The sequence below is a fragment of the Euleptes europaea genome, chromosome 6 (assembly GCF_029931775.1).
Source record: "Euleptes europaea isolate rEulEur1 chromosome 6, rEulEur1.hap1, whole genome shotgun sequence".
NCBI lineage: Eukaryota > Metazoa > Chordata > Lepidosauria > Squamata > Sphaerodactylidae > Euleptes > Euleptes europaea.
Genome location: NC_079317.1, coordinates 14,615,012 through 14,632,804, shown reverse-complemented (window position 1 = coordinate 14,632,804; position 17,793 = coordinate 14,615,012).

Here is a 17,793-nt window from a genome sequence, read left to right as displayed (position 1 = left end):
CCTTTTTAGTAGTGGGTAGAGCAAATGCAAGTAGGGAAGGAAAGTAAGAAGATGGGGTGAAAAAGCTACCTGATCTAATCTTCAGGACCACCTCTCCTGGTACACTCCCCAAAGGACATGAAGATCTATGGATAATACTCTGTGGGTGGTAGGGCTGCCAGCCTCCAGGTACTAAGCACAGACTATGGCTAAATATAACTCTATGATAAGTGTATTTGAATGATCCACAAAGGCTACAAGGCCAATGTTACATGAAAATTACACTGGTACTACAAAAAGTACAAAAAGTACAGTCACATTCATTTCAAAAATACAATCTTCTCTGAAGGATGGCGCACAGTGACGATGCCTAGGGAGACGTTCGTTTCACAGTTCTTCATCAGTCCCGTTCCTCTACCAATAAACATATCTTACAATATTGTGCAATAAATATCTAAACTTAATAATAACAATATTATCAAATATCAAATCATGTTTATTTCAAGTTGTCATATTTGCACACTTATTCCTTAATTTTAGCCTCAGTAGCTCCAATACGGTCTCCAATGATGATTAATCTTCTTATTAAGTATAACAGCAACCACATACAATTTTTTAGTTCCAATATTTCCACAATGGATATCCATTCATAGGATACAAGCAGTTGTGGAAAAGATCCACATCAGTGCAGCTTAAGAGTGCATTAACATGACAACACAGTATGGATGTCTATGGATCTTTGGATCTATGGATAATACTCTGTGGGTGGTAGGGCTGCCAGCCTCCAGGTACTAGCTGGAGTTCTCCTGCTATTACAACTGATCTCCAGCCGATAGAGATCAGTTCACCTGGAGAAAATGGCCACTTTGGCAATTGAACTCTATGGCATTGAAGTCTCTCCCCTCCCCAAACCCCCCTCCTCAGGCTCTGCACCAAAAATCCTCAGCGGTTTCTAACAGTTAGAGCGGTTCCTCAGTGGAACAGGCTTCCTCGGGAGGTGGTAAGCTTTCCTTCCCTGGAGGGTTTTAAGCAGAGGCTAGATGGCCATCTGTCAGCAATGCTGTGACCTTAGGCAGATCATGAGAGGGAGGGCATCTTGGCCATCTTCTGGGCATGGAGTAGGGGTCACTGGGGGTGTGGGGGGGGAGGTAGTTGTGAATTTCCTGCATTGTGCACAGGGTTGGACTAGATGACCCTGGTGGTCCCCTTCCAGCTCTATGATTCTATGATTCAACGTATGTATGTATGTATGTATGTATGTATGTATGTATGTATGTATGTATGTAATTCGTTTATATCCCATATATTAGACATTTCCTAGGGATCCCTGGAGTTTCTCATGGCAGTTTTGAAGAACAGAAATGAAAAATTCTACATGTTAACAGATCACTTCAGGATACAATGGTTCCACATTAACATACCACACCCTCATTAGCACATTATCTTGATTCTTACAGGACAATGATTTGCACATTACCTTTAATACTTTGCAGGACAATGACTCAGCTCAAACCCAACCCCCTTCTAGCTATATACTCTTCCTACACACTTGACACTGAGAGACACTGTCCTTCAGTGTTACTCCTCTGAAGATGCCTGCTACAGCTGCTGGCAAAACGTCAGGAAAGAAAATACCAAGACCATGGTCACACAGCCCGGATAAACTACAAGAATCAATGAACTCTGATCGTGAAAGCCTTCGACAATATTTAGAAATGAAAAAGTTTAAAAGGGACGTTTGTCTGCACTGACTGTTTCCTTATGGTGGGGTTTGTGTGGGATTACATTAGAGTATCACACACCGTAACTTCAAGTTTTGAAGCAATTCGTCGAGCTTCCCCCTTCCCCCATAGCAGCACCAGCTATTGTACATTTTCAATTTTTTGGGGGGGGGGATAAATATTAGTTCCTTCCATGGGGTAAGAATTTTTTTTTGTTCATTGAAACTCATACTATAAACACAAATAAAAACCTAAGAAATATTACGGATTGCTTTTTACTTCTCTCCTTATTCCCACTGATGGTTTACCTGAACAGGGCCCTATGTGTATTATTTATCTGTGCTTCGTATTTCTGTATCCAGCATCATAAGAATTATAAGTCACTCGAGGTAATGGGAGAGGAAATGCAAGACAGCATACAGATCTGAGGATGCAAAAATATGATGTTCATCCCTCTGGGGAGAAAGAAGCAGTGTCCAAGAGCTATCTGCCGAGACCCCAGCGACAGGTTCTAATCTCAGGCGAAACAAGAAAGGCTGTTTCATTTCTCCCATTCCCCCCCTTGCGCTATAGGTTTAGTTAACCTGTGTACATCTATCACATGTCTGAATAAGTCAGTAGCTTCTCTAGAGAAATTGGTGTGTGAGCTGGCATACATTTATGTGTGTATATATCTCCCAATGTGGGGTGATGGCCCAGGAATAAGTGCCAATATATTTTAGAAACATCTCTTTTTGGTTTGCAAAACACAGTGTTATGGAGTGGGTTCATAAGTTTAGCGAAAAGGAATCCGTGTTGGAGAACATGATTTGCGTGCATAAAGTTCAGTCTCACATTTCCAGTTAAAAAGTAATAGGGCTGGGAGGGGCTAGAAGAGTCTGCACCGCTGTCACCAGCCAGAATAAAAGATGTGCATCGACAGAGGCATAACATCCAAATCGCAAGATGTCATCGTTCTGCTGCACACCGTGCTGGTCAGGCCACACCTGGAGTACTGTGTGCAGTTCCGGATGCCTCACTTCAAAAAAGATGTGAACAGAATGGAGTGGGTGCAGAGGAGAGCGACAAGGATGATCAGGGGCCTGGAGGAAAGCCTTATGAGGAAAGGCTGAGGGAGTTGGGAATGTTTAGTCTGGAGAAGAGAAGGTTGAGGGGGGAACATAATTGCTATCTTTAAGAATTTGAAGGTCTGTCACTTAGAGGAGGGCAGGGAGCTGTTCCGGTTGGCAGCAGAGGGTAGGACTTGCAATAATGAGTTTAAATTGGGAGCGGAAAGGGAGCGGATGGATATTAGGGGGAAAATGTTTACACTAAGAGTTGTTCGGCAATGGAATCAGCTTCCTAGGGTGGTGGTGAGCTCTCCCTCTCTGGAAGTCTTTAAGCAGAGGCTGGACAAGCACTTGTCAGGGATGCTCTAGGCTGATCCTGCATTGAGCAGGGGGTTGGACTAGATGGCCTGTATGGCCCCTTCCAACTCTATGATTCTATGTTGGGTCAGATGGAGCAACAGTCGGTATAAGGAAGCTTCATAGGACTCTGTGTGAATGGTTATGTGCAGGATAAGTAGTGATGCTGCTGAACTTTGACTGGGAGTGCTTGCAAAGTTAAACTTCCTCTGCTTGAAAAGGATATCCCACTTTCGAGTTGGACACAGACCTTCCAGTTGGACCCAAAACGGCTCACAAGATGCTCATGGTTGTGTGAGTGTAAAGTGTTATCAAATTGCAGCAAATTTATGGTGAGCCCAGCAAGAGGCTTTCAATGCAAGTGAAAAGCAGAGTGGTTTTCCAAAGTCTTCCTCTGCAGAGTCTTCCTTGGAGGCTTCCTTCCAATAGGGTTGCCAACCTCCACGTAATAGCTGGAGATCTCCTGCTATTACAACTGATCTCCAGCTGATAGAAATCAGTTCCCTTGGGCAAAATGGCCGCTTGGGCAGTTGGACTCTATAGCATTGAAGTCCCTCCCATCCCCAAACCCCGCCCTCCTCAGGTTCTGCCCCCCAAATCTGCAAGTATTTCCCAGTTCAGAGATGGCAACCCTACCTTCCAAGGACCAACCCTGCTTAGCTTCCGAGATCTGATGAAATCAGGCTATACCATGCCTCCTCGTCAGTTACCTGACCACATACTTGCTGCTACACCCAATCTGGGAGGGAAGGAGGCATGGTATACCCCAATCTCATCAGGTCTTAGAAGCTATGCAGGGATGGAATGTGGATGGGAGACCATCAAAGAAGACTCTGTAGAGGAAGGCAAAATCACCTTGGCTTCTCACTTGCCTTGAAAGCTTGGCTCACCATAAGTCAGTTGTGACTTAACAGCCTGCATGGTGTAGGGGTTAAGAGTGGTGTTTTGGAGCAGTGGGCTCTAATAGGGCTGTTGAAAAAAAAATACGGTATAGTTCGGATTCGGCCGAATTCGGCCCATCTGGATTTGGGATATGCCGAAGTCCGAACTCCCCCGCTTCGGGTCCATGCAATTCGGCGCGAATTCAAAGTTCGGGAAAAAAGTTCGGCCGAATAAAGACATTAAAAACACAACAGCGCCTTTCCGTGGTTCCGGGGGGGCATTTTTGGGGGAAGAGATCCCAAACTTTCAGCGGCGCTTCAAAGGACCCTTCTTGCCAGACCGCCCAAGTTTTGTAAAGATTGGGTCAGGGGGGGCTGAGATATGGGCTCCGAAAGGGGTCCCCCCACCCTTAATGTGCATCTCTGAGCAGAGCTTGCCTCTCACGCACAAAGCTCCCACCCCCGACAAACAGCGGGGAGCAAAGGCGGGGCAGGTGCGAAGAAGTTTGCAAAGCAATACGTTTGCAACACCTGACACCTGGGAGTTTGCAAACCATGGAAAGGGACAGAGGCAGCTAGCTATGCATAATGAGCAGGAGCGGGTGTAATTCCCCCTTTTGCATCGGACTCGAGTCGGGACCAGGCAAATGCATTCTTTAAGTCACCATTTGAAAACCAGTTTTGAGCAAGCATCAAAATAGAGACTCGAGGGGGCACACACACCCCAGGCAGAATGGGCGAAAGCCCCCTTTAGCTTCCCCCCCACCCACAGAAACTGCTCCCTCCCCACACACACACACAGACTCTGCTTCCCCACCCCACACACACACACAGGAGAAAAATTACAGATTAAAGCCCCCAAAGGGGTCTTACTGTGGCTGTCTTCTGTTCCATCAGGAGGGGCTGGGAGGACTGGGTAATCCAATACCATTCTATTTAAGCACGGGAGGTTTGCCTTGGATTTACCGCTCTGGAGATGCATACAAGATCAGGTGATCCATTCATCCCAATAGGGAAAGGGGGAAAGCCCATATCTCGGGACCCCCTGACCCAATGTTTACAAAACTTGGGGGGTCTCTTAAGAAGGCTCATCTGAAGCTAGGCTGAATGTTTGGGGGTTGCACCCCCAAAAATGCGCCCCCTGCAGCCACGGAAAGAGAAAAGGGGGGAGCCCATATTTCTGCCCCCACTGAACCCATATTTACAAAACTTGGTGGGTCTCTTAAGAAGGCTTGTCTAAAGCTATGCTGAAAGTTTGGGGGCTGCACACCCAAAAAAGCGCCCCCTGCAGCCACGGAAATGGAAAAGGGGGAGGGAAAAGAGGTGGAGCCCATATCTCGGGACCCCCTGACCCAATGTTTACAAAACTTGGGGGGTCTCTTAAGAAGGCTCGTCTGAAGCTCTGCTGAAAGTTTGGGGTTTCTACCCCCAAAAATACACCCCCTGCAGCCACGGAAAGGAGTGAATGTGCACACCCACCCCCTACGAGGATTTCGCTCTCTTTCTCTCCCCGGCTGGGCCACGCAGCAGCTGATTCCTCCAGCACTCAATCCTAACTGATTGGCCAGAAGAAGACCCAGCTTGGCCACCGATTGCCCGGGGGAGAATGCTGCTTACTGACGGTTATGCTGCTGCGCCCTGAATTTGCCGAATTTTTTTCGTGAACTCCCAAACTCGCTGAATTTGGCTCCCCCGTTTTCCCAGGGGAAATTCGGCTGTTTTTCGGTTCGGGCCGAACCGAATCGACAGCCCTAGACTCTAATCTGGAGAACTGGGTTTGATTCCCCACTTCTCCACGTGAGCAGCAGATGCTAATCTGGTGAAATGGGTTGAGTTCGCCACTCTTACTCATGAAGCCAGTTGGGTGACCTTGGGCTAGTCACAGCTCTTATAGAGCTCTCTCAGCTCCACCTACCTCACAGGGTGTCTGTTGTGGGGAGGGGAAGGGAAGGTGATTGTAAGCTGTTTTGATTCTACCTTAAGTGGTAGGGAAAGTCGACATATAAAAACCAACTCTTCTTTTTCTTCTTCTTTGCATTGTTAAGTAGCTAACCACAAGAGTTGCTCGTGCGTATGTCAGAAGGCTCTTGGTTCAAGTCCTTGCTGCCTCTAAAAAGAAAGTGTCTCTAATATCAACTTTCCCCCCTCAAAGCTAGGTACCTGTTACAAGACGACTGATTGATATCTTGCAAAGACGATCGATGCTCAAGGCCTTTTGATTGCTTTAAAATAAAATAATCATAAGGCAAATTGCTTCACATCAAGACACCAGAGAGAACCAATTTAATTTCTGTAATATAAGACAACAATGAATACTAAATCTCACAAGAAAATAAATCCAGTGACTTTAAGACGAGTCTGTAAGTGCCGAGTATATCATGTCAAAAATTAACATATGAACTTCAAATCTATGTGCCCATTCAAAATCTGATTTAACAAACTGCTCTTATTAAAGTCAATTCAAGTGCATTCCATTAAAAAAACAAATGAACGCTCAACTGTATGTGAGATAAATAATTTTTCCCACACTAAGCAGAACGCATTAACTTAACAAGTAATGATCTAAATTATGTATTAAACTCAATTACTTTTTATTACTGCTTTCCAATTATGGTGACATGATTGATTTCATTTTTATTAGAGTACCAGTTTTGATTTTACCTGTGTCTTGACTTTGACAACTACTAAGGAGAAATTACTCACAGGGATATTGTAATTGGATTGATTCTCTGAGGTTCTTGACAGCAATAATGCAAAGGTTTGTAATGGAGAATAAGCAGTGTTATGATTGCGAGATAAATGCATTACAGTAATCGCCATGGCAGTTTGGGGTTTTACGGAACAAAAAGTATTTAACAGGTTAATGTTCCATGATCTTCATTCAGTTCTTCTTCAAAAGGGCCTATTCTTATATATACTTTTCATAAAATGTGACCATTTATTTATTGTTTTCGACCATTTTACCAGCCCAGTTAGCCCAGTTTGTCCCAAGCTTGTCAGGGCTTGGGAGCTTAGCAGGGGTTGGCCATGGTTAGTACTTGGATGGGAGACTGCCAAGGATTACTGGGTTTGCTAGATGGAAGAAGGCAATGGCAAACCCCACACTGCTCCTCTCCTGCCTGAAATAACCCTTGGAAGGAGTCGCCACGAGTCAATTGCAACTTGACAGCATGTTCCTAGAATCATAGAATCATAGAGTTGGAAGGGACCACCAGTTTCATCTAGTCCCACCCCCTGCACCACGCAGGAAATTCACAACTGCCTCCCCCTCACACCCCCAGTGACCCCTACTCCATGCCCACAAGATGGCCAAGGTGCCCTCCCTCTCATCATCTGCTTAAGGTAATAGAACCAGCATTGCTGACAGTTGACCATCTAGCCTCTGCTTAAAAACCCAGTGGGAGTGGCATGAGTGGGGGCACATATTCCTGTGTCACTCCTGCTGGCTCCAAGGAAAGCAATTGAAGTGCTCAACAGCCCACCTTAGATCCAGCAGGGACAACATGCTGGCATACCCGTCATCTCCTCAGGGATGCCACCCTCTGATCATTAGGGTTGCCAGATTCCTGTTTGCCACCGGCAAGAGGTTTTTGGGGTGGAGCCTGAGGAGACTGGGGCTTGCACAGAGAAGGAACTTCAGTGCCTTAGAGTCCAATTGCCAAGCAGCCATTTTCTCCAGGTGAACTGATCTCTATCAGCTGGAGATCAGTTGAAATAATGGGAGATCTCCAGCTAGTAGGTTGGCAACCCTACTGATAATCTGATGCCATAAGGGGCCTTTTGAGTTGCTTGGGCAGTGAACGTTCCCAGGCTGGTCCCTTCCATCACCTTCACCAGTGCAGAAGAAAGTAGCTTTTAGAAGGCTCCAGAGGTTTCTGTGAGTGTGGACATTGTTGTGAACTATTCTTAGTAAAACTACCTCTTAGTTTACACAACCTATGTTTATGTGGGTTAACTGCTGCTCTTCTTCTCACTCGTAATGGGTAACTCTAACTGGCAACCCCACTGACTCTTTCTTGGACTGGGTCTCTCTTTCCATTCTTGGAAGCAATATGATGGTATCTCCTTTGTCTCCCTTGGGAAGCAGGTTTAATACCTCCAGGCAAGGTTTCTGAGTTTTGTTCGTGCAGCTTTGTTTCTGTATATCCACGGGAAGTATATTCATCACAGGGTTGTTGTGAGGATAAAAAGGAGCGGAGGAGAATCACATAAACTGTTTTGGATCCCCATTGGAGAGAAATGTGGGGTATAAATGAAGTAAATAAAAATAAACGTAAGGTCCCCCAGGGCTCTCTAGTACAGTTCTTTTGTGGCCACCAGCTAGTAGTGTACAAAAAGTTAGCGTGGTGTAGTGGTTAAGAGCGGTGGTTTGGAGCTGTGGACTCTAACCTGGAGAACCGGGTTTGATTCCCCACTTCTCCCACATGAACAGTGGACGCTAATCTGGAGAACTAGATTTGTTTCCCCACTCCTACACACGAAGCCAGCTGGGTGACCTTGGCCTAGTCACAGCTCTCTCAGCCCCACCTACCTCACAGGATGTCTGTTGTGGGGAGGGGAAGGGAAGGTGATTGTAAGCCGGTTTGATTCTTCCTTAAGTGGTAGAGAAAGTTGGCATATAAAAACCAACTCTTCTTCTATCATGATAACAGATCTCTATTATTAACTTGGCATTTTAGTTAAGCTAATACCATCACTCCATTGATCCACCTTAAATTTTCTTTCTTGTCCCAGCTGCCTGGGTATTTATGTTCCCTTTAAACCATCATTGACTGGAGATTTCTGCTTGTTTTGAGTGGATTTTACCTCACAATCTCTCCCAGGAATGCAGCAAGCCCTTCTGAGTTATATTCACCTTTTCATCCATAATTGAAAAGACAACCATTGCAGTTTTTCTGCTTCACCCCTGTCATATTGCACAAGCCAAATCCTTCCTCATTGGCACATGCTCTGAAAAATATTCTTTCCAGCCTTGAATTTACACACACGCAAAAAGCGCCATAAACCAGGAAGACCACTGAATTAATCTCATGCTGGTATGCTCTCCTCTTCAACAATGTTACTGAGGCTGGATTTTATGGGCCAGTTTAAACACAATGCAGCATTAAATTGTGGAACTCCCTGCCCCAGGATGTGGTGATGGCTGCCAACTTGGAAGGCTTTAAGAGGGAGTGGACATGTTCATGGAGTAGAGGGCTATTCATGGCTACGAATCAAAATGGAAAGTAGTCATGATGCATCCCTAGTCTCTCCAGTCTCAGAGGAGCACGCCTATTATATTAGGTGCTGTGGAACACAGGCAGGACGGCGCTGCTGCAGCCGTCTTGTCTGTGGGCTTCCTAGAGGCACCTGGTTGGCCACTGTGGGAACAGACTGCTGGACTTGATGGACCTTAGTCTGATCCAGCAGGGCCTTTCTTATATTATTATGTTCCTTTGTTCTTAACATACATCTTTGTTAGTTGCTGCAGAACTGGTACGTATGAATTAATGCCTCATAGATCAAACCCTCTGTTGGTTTTGGCTTCAAGTCACAGCTGACATATGGCAACCCTGTAGGGTTTTCAAGGCAAGAGAGGTTCAGAGGTGGTTTGCCTCTGCGTGGGCTGAGAGAGTTCGGAGAGAACTGTGACTGGCCCAGGGTCTCCCAGGAGGCTTCACATGAAGGAGTGGGGACTCGAACCCGGTTCTCCAGATTAGAGTCTGCTGCTCTTAACCACCACACCATGCTGGCTCTCTAGCTCAAACCCTGTGTGCGTGTGTTAAGTGCCGTCAAGTCGCTTCCGACTCATGGCGACCCTATGAATGAAAGTCCTCCAAAATGTCCTATCTTTGACAGCCTCGCTCAGATCTTGCAAACTGAAGGCTGTGGCTTCCTTCATTGAGTCAATCCATCTCTTGTTGGGTCTTCCTCTTTTCCTGCTGCCCTCAACTTTTCCTAGCATGACTGTCTTTTCCAGTGACTCTTGTCGTCTCATGGCCTGACCAAAATACAATAGCCTCAGTTTAGTCATTTTAGCTTCCAGGGTCAGTTCAGGCTTGACTTGATCTAGAACCCACTGATTTGTTTTTTTGGCATAAAGGAGATCATTAGAGAAAGTAACAAGTTCCCATTTTGAGCTGGGTAATCTCATTATCCTCTGCCATGGAGGAATGCACGCCAATATGAAACATGGTTTTGTGGTGGGAGAGTGTAAAATAAATATTAATGCATTGGCAAATATATATATATATATATATATATATATATATATATATATATATATATATATATATATATATATATGAAGGCGGCTAAGGGGAGACACGATAAAGGTCTATAAAATTATGCATGGTTTGGAGAGAGTGGACAGGGAGAAGTTTTTCTCCCTCTCCCATAATACTAGAACGCGGGGTCATCTGCTGAAGCTGGAGGGTGAGAGATTCAAAACAGATAAAAGGAAATATTTTTTCACACAACACATAGTTAAATTGTGGAACTCCCTGCCCCAGGATGTGGTGATGGCTGCCAGCTTGGAGGGCTTTAAGAGGGGAGTGGACATATTAATGGAGGAAAGGGGTATTCATGGCTATTAGTTAGAATGGATACTAGTCATGCTGCATACCTATTCTCTCTAGTATCAGAGGAGCATGCCTATTATTTTGGGTGCGGTGGAACATAGGCAGGATGGTGCTGCTGCAGTCATCTTGTTTGTGGCTTCCTAGAGGCCCCTGGTTGGCCACTGTGTGAACAGACTGCTGGACTTGATGGGCCTTGGTCTGTTCCAGCAGGGCCTTTCTTATGTACTTATGTTCTTATCTGCAGCTTCCTGATGGGAGTGCTAAGTCAAGCGTGCTCAACCTATGACCCACTAAACCACACACAGTGCACCGTCCATGTATGTGCTCCAAACATCCTGATTTGCCTACCTGCTAAAGATTTTGAATGAGGGGCATCATGATAAATGGGTGGAATAGACTGCTAAGGCCTGCCCAGGCTTAGCCCTAGGGCTGTTGAATTAAAAAAAATTAGGTATAATTCGGATTCGGACGAATTCAGCCCGTTTAGATTCGGGATATGCCGAAGTCCGAACTCCCCCACTTCGGATCCGTTCAATTCGGCGGGAATTCAAAGTTTGGAAAAAAAATTCGGCCGAATAAAGCCATTAAAAACACAATCGCGCCTTTCCGCGGCTCTGGGGGGGCATTTTTGGGGTTAGAGATCCCAAACTTTCGGCAGAGCTTCAAAGGACGTTTATTGAAAGACTCCCCAAGTTTTGTAAAGATTGGGTCGGGGGGGCTGAGATATGGGCCCTGAAAGGGGTCCCCCCACCCTTAATGTGCATCTCTCAGCAGAGCTTGCCGCCCACGCACAAAGCTCCCAGCCCCGACAACAGCTGAGAAATTTCCAAAGCAACTGCAAAACAACTGCAAAACAACACAACCTTGTTAAACAACACCTTTGCAACACACAACTGAAACCTCCCCCCTCAAACCAGGGAGCGAGAGACTCGAGGGGGAACACACACCCCAGGCAGAACCGACGAAAGCCCCCTTTGGCTTCCCCCCCACCCACAGAAACTGCTCCCTCCCCACACACACACAGACTCTGCTTTCCCCCACACACACACACATACACAGGAGAAAAATTATAGATTAAAGCCCCCAAAGGGGTCTTACTGTGGCTGTCTTCTGTTCCATCAAGAGGGGCTGAAGAGGACTTGTAATCCAAGATTATTCCAATTAGGCACGGGACGTTTTGCTCTGGAGATGCACAGGATCGGCTGATCCATTCATCCCAATAGGGAAAAGGGGAAAGGGGAAAGGGGAAAGGGGAAAGCCCATATCTCGGGACCCCCTGACCCAATGTTCACAAAACCTGGGGGGTATCTTAAGAACACTGGTCTGAAACTCCGCTCCAAGTTTGGGATCTGCACCCCCAAAAATGCGCCCCCTGCAGCCATGGAAAGAGAAAAGGGGGGAGGCGATATTTCTGCCCCCACTGAACCCATCTTTACAAAACTTGGGTAGTATCTTAAGAATAATTGACTGAAGCTATGCAAAAGTTTGGGGGCTATATCCCCAAAAAAGCGCCCCCTGCAGCTACATAAATGGAAAAAGGGGGGAGGGAAAAGGGGGAGAGCCCATATCTCGAGACCCCCTGGCCCAATGTTTACAAAACTTGGGGGGTATCTTAAGAACACTGGTCTGAAACTCCGCTCAAAGTTTGGGATCTGTACCCCCAAAAATGCGCCCCCTGCAGCCATGGAAAGAAAAAGGGGGGGAGCCCATATCTCGGGACCCCCTGACCCAATGTTTACAAAACTTGGGGGGTATCTTAAGAAGCTTCATCTGAAGCTCCAGTGAAAGTTTTGTGTCTGTACCCCAAAAAATACGCCCCCTGCAGCCACAGAAAGGAGCGAATGTGCACAAGCACCCCCCCACACACACGAGGATTTCGCTCTCTCTCTTTCTCTCCCTGGCCGGGCCGCACATCAGCTGATTCCTCCAGTACTCAATCCTGACTGATTGGCCAGAAGAAGACCCAGCTTGGCCACTGATTGGCCGCGGGAGGAGAATGCTGTTTACTGACGGTTATGCTGCTTACTGACGGCCCCGAATTTGCCGAATTTATTCACGAACTCCCGAACTCGCTGAATTCGCCCCCCCCCCGGTTGCCCGTCAGTTTTGAGTTCGGTTCCTCCCGAACTAAAAACCACCGAATCAGGGGAAATTCGGCTGATTTTCAGTTCGGGCTGAACCGAATCAACAGCCCTACTTAGCCCATAATAGCACATTACTTCCTCAGGCAATGAGATACCACCCATTGATGCCACCATATATGAGGACACAGAAGAGTCAGGACTCCAAGGAGGAAGGAGAAGGATGGTAGAATCAGGACCCCCACTGACTGGCCTGTCCACTTTTGGTTCCTTCATGAGCACCCTCATGTCCCCAAGAGAAGTAATTTAGAATTTGTCAGTGGTAGCAGGCAATGGCAAACCACCTCTGAGCGTCTCTTGCCTTGAAAAGCCTATGGGTCGCCATAAGTCAGCTGTGACTTGAGGGCACATACACACACAATGGATTCTAGTTCCCACCCCGTCAAGGTTTTGAGCAGGAATCTCATCAAATTTCATTCTCAGATTGCCTTTGTTTCATTCATCTGCTGTCTTGGGGACAAACAGGGAATACTGTAGATATCTGTGATTTTAGTGGTGCCATCTAATGATGCCAGAATGGGGGGAGGGTGTTAACTGTTTCACCCAAATCATTTTGCAACATGCAAATCAGTCCACAAGAAGGTGCTACTTGCCCCAGTAGGGAGAACATACACATCCTCATTGTTTTCTCTCAGGGCAAATAGCTTTTCTGTGCGACAGAAACACATCAGGAAAAATGATACAGGGGGAAAGGTTAAACCTCCTGAGGGTCAGTAACAGAGATCATAACTGTTGGACACCAATCAAAACCCATAGCCTATCCAAGAAGGCTCCTTTTACTGGAGGAATTGGAGTACAATTGGGGTGGGGCCGTGGCTCAGTGGCAGAGCATCTGCTTGGCATGCAGAAGGTCCCAGGTTCAATCCTCGGCATCTCCAGTTAAAGAGACTAGGCAAGTGGGTGATGTGAAAGACCTCTGCCTGAGACCCTGGAGATCCGCTGCCGGTCTGAGTAGACAATACTGACTTTGATGGACCGAGGGTCTGATTCAGTATAAGCCAGCTTCATGTGTGCAATTTCCCATCTCCAAACAGAAGAAGAGCCTATAGGTCCCTTCCCTAGACCAATCACCACATCTCTTTTCCTCTTCCCGTTCCCTCCATGCTATCTCTCTGTTTTGTGTTGCTCCACCCTTTTCCTGTTGACGCAGCCTCCTACACTGCCTTGCTAAGTCTAACTCTTGACCAAGGGTTTTTAAAGAAAAGTCGACCCTGAACTGTGACACACATAGAAAAGAGGTAGAGGGAAGTAACAGTTTTTAATAGCACCTCTTGCATGGTTGAAAACCTGAGTAAGAGTGGATTCTGTGTGGGAGACACACAGCTGGGGAAAGGGAAAGATGTCCATTAAAATGGACTTTGCATTTAATTTACATTGATTTATATATTAATTATTATTTTCAAATGTAATACTGCTTATTTTGCTTCAAAAACATTTCAGCATTCTAAGAATACAGAGTGTTTTTGAACTTCGGTTTCTGCACGTTCCCTTCACTTTTAGGCCGACAGTGAAGAGGTCTACAGCTTCCGTTTAAAAACTACCCCACTTAACTAAAAAGAAAACAAACAAAAAAGAAAAAAAGGAAAGATCCCATACAATTTCTCTTGCCAGCTGATCCCGAGCCTCCTCCCCTTTGATTTATATATAAATTATTGTTCACCATTATTCATTCATCATGCATTCATATATTCATCATGTAACATTATCATATACTTTCACGTTATGCAATTATGACGCTTCATTAGTTATTGGCTGTATATTATTACACTAGCCCACATTTTCATTCACTGGGTGGCATTATCACTATTCATTGACAACAAAGGGTGATGAGTAGGGGTATGCAAATCAACATGCCGAATTTAAAAAACAAAAAATACCTTTCTGATATATTTGGGGGGGGGGGGGGTTACCGGCAAAAAAATGGTGGCAATAAATGGGAGTAGAAAAGTGATTATTCAAGTCACTTTGGCCCCACCGCCATTTCCCCCCTCCCCTCTTCTCTCCCCTCTTCCCTCACCCCTTACTTACCTGCTGGCTGTCTCACATCCACACCGCATGGATCTGAGCCACATCATAGAATCATAGAGTTGGAAGGGACCAGCAGGGTCATCTAGTCCAACCCCCTGCACAATGCAGGAAATTCACAACTACCCACCCACACACACACCCAGTGACCCCTACTCCATGCCCAGAAGATGCCCAAGATGCCCTCCCTCTCGTCATCTGCCTAAGGTAACAGAACCAGCATTGGTGACAGATGGCCTCTGCTTAAAAAACTCCAGGAAAGGAGAGCTTACCACCTCCCAAGGAAGCCTGTTCCACTGAGAAACCGCTCTAACTGTTAGAAAGTTCTTCCTAATGTCTAGATGGAAACTCTTCTGATTTAATTTTAACCCGTTGGTTCTGGTCCGACCTTCTGGGGCAACAGAAAACAACTCAGCACCATCCTCTCCATGACAGCCCTTCAAGTCCTTGAAGATGGTTATCATATCACCTCTCAGTCTTCTCCTCTTCAGGCTAAACATACCCAGCTCCTTCAACCTTTCCTCATAGGACTTGGTCTCCAGGCCAAGCAGCATGGATAGGAAGGCAGGGGAGTTCCTGTTCCTGCTGCCTTCGGGAGTGAGCTGGCAGAAGGGATTGGAATGCCCCTACTTTCCTATCCACCACTCTGCTAGCCCAGAGCTTCCCTGCAATCTGTGATCATGAAGATTGCAGGGGAGTCAGCAGTGTGATGCGGTAGCTAAAAAAGCAAATGCGATCTTGGACTGTATCAAGAGAGGTAGTGTCCAGATCACGTGAAGTGATGGTATCACTTTACTCTGCTCTGGTTAGACGTCACCTAGAGTATTGTGTTCAGTTTTGGCTGCCGCAGTTTAAGAAAAATGTAGACAAGCAGGAACGTGTCCAGAGGAGGGCAACCAAGATGGTGAGGGGTCTGGAGACCACGTCCTATGAGCAAAGGTTGAAGGGCTGTCATATAGAGGATGGTGCCGAGTTGTTTTCTGTTGTTCCAGAAGGTCGGAACTCGGAAGCTGCCTTATATTGAATCAGAACCTTGGTCCATCAAAGTCAGTATTGTCTACTCAGACAATAGTCCCTTTAAGTGGAGAGACCCTGGGACCTTCTGTATTCTCTCTCTCTCTCTCTCTCTCTCTCTCTCTCTCTCTCTCTCTCTCTCTCTCTCTCTCTCTCTCTCTCTCTCTCTCTCTGCCTAACCTAAAAAGAAGAGGAGCAAATGATGTACATGATCCTGACCTCCTCGGAGAAGCAACGGATACTCATAAATAAAACAGTTTGGCCCATTGATCCAGCACTGGTATTTACACTGGGTGGGGGGGGGGCACTTGTTTCAGGAAGAATGTGTAAATAATATCCATGTTTGTGAACCCGAGCTTATCTAAGAATGCTGTTTCTAAAGGAAAGAAAGAAAACCACCATCCTGGTATCTGTACACCCTTCTACCCTAATAGCAAATATGTTTGTTTTTTTAAATGTCTGTTACAGAAGTTATAGCCTCAATGCACACACACTCCTTCTCATCATGCGCTAAGCCCCATCAGAGAGACCCATGCTGCTAGCGAAGCATTTGACTCATTTCAGCGGCAGGGGCCTGCTTATTTGTTCCACTGCCGGGAATTTCAATAGGGTACCTCAGCTCTTATTGATCCGGGGGGGGGAGATGTTTGTTGTACGGGAAGCTGAATGCATTATGTTCCGTCTTGTAACACTACAAAGCAATATCACAGGTGCAAGAAGGCCGCACCAGAAAAAGAAAAGATCCCCGGTAGAAGCTGAGAGAGGGAGTTTCCTTTCATGATTCAGAGCCAAGAATACTCAGAAGCAAATATTTTACAGCCTGGTTCACATTCACAGTAGCCTCTGGGACAGCATGAGAGTTACTGCCGGACTTCTTTAATAAATAAATATGATGAAGAAGAAGAGTTGGTTTTTATATGCCGACTCTCGCTACCACTTAAGGAAGAATCAAGCCAGCTTACAATCACCTTCCCTTCCCCTCCCCACAACAGTCACCCTGTGAGGTGGGTGGGGCTGAGAGAATGTGACTAGCCCAAAGTCACCCAGCTGGCTTCATGTAGAGGAGTGGGGAAACAAATCCAGTTCTCCAGATTATAGTCCGCCACTCATGTGGAGGAGTGGAGAATCAAGCCCGGTTCTCCAGATCAGAGTCCACCACTCCAAACCATCACTCTAGGGCTGTTGAAAAAAAAATTCGGTATAGTTTGGATTCGGCTGAATTCGGCCAGTTTTAATTCAGACCGTGCCGAAGTCCGAACTCCCCCGCTTCGGATCCCCGGATATTCGGGGGGATCCGGAGTTCGGAGGGAAATTCGGCCCCCACGCGCCTTCAGGGGGATTCCCTGAAGGCGCGCGGGGGCCCTTTAAACAGATCAGCGCCTCCCAGCTGGGAGATGCAGATCTATTTAAAGGCCCCCCCAGCCCTGCCGGGACTCCCGGCAGGGCTGGCGGGGGGGCTGGCAAGACCAGACCCCCCCACACACACCCTTCCAGCCGTGCCGGGAGTCCCAGCAAGACTGGGGGGGAGCTTCAAACAGATTTGCACCTCCCGGCTGGGAGGCACAGATCTGTTTGAAGACCCGCCGCGTGCCTCCAGGGAGCTTCCCTGAAGGCGCGCGGCGGGCCCTTTAAATAGATTTGCGCTTCCCAGCCGGGAGGCACAGATCTATTTAAAGACCCCCCCCAGCCCTGCCGGGACTCCTGGCAGGGCTGGCAAGACCAGACCACCCCCCAAGACTCCCCCCAGACCCCCCCACACACACCCTTCCAGCCCTGCCGGGACTCCCGGCAGGGCTGGGGGGGGGCTTCAAACAGATCTGCACCTCCCGGCCGGGAGGTGCAGATCTGTTTGAAGACCCGCCGCGCGCCTCCAGGGAGCTTCCCTGGAGGCACGCGGCGGGCCCTTTAAACAAATCTGATGCTCCCAGCCGGGAGGCGCAGATCTGTTTAAAGGGCACCCCGCGCCTCTCCAGGGAAGCTCCCTGAAGGCGCGTGGGGTGGGGGAAAGGGGCCGAATCGGCCGAATTTATTCGGGAACACCCCGAACTCGGCCAATTTGGCTCCCC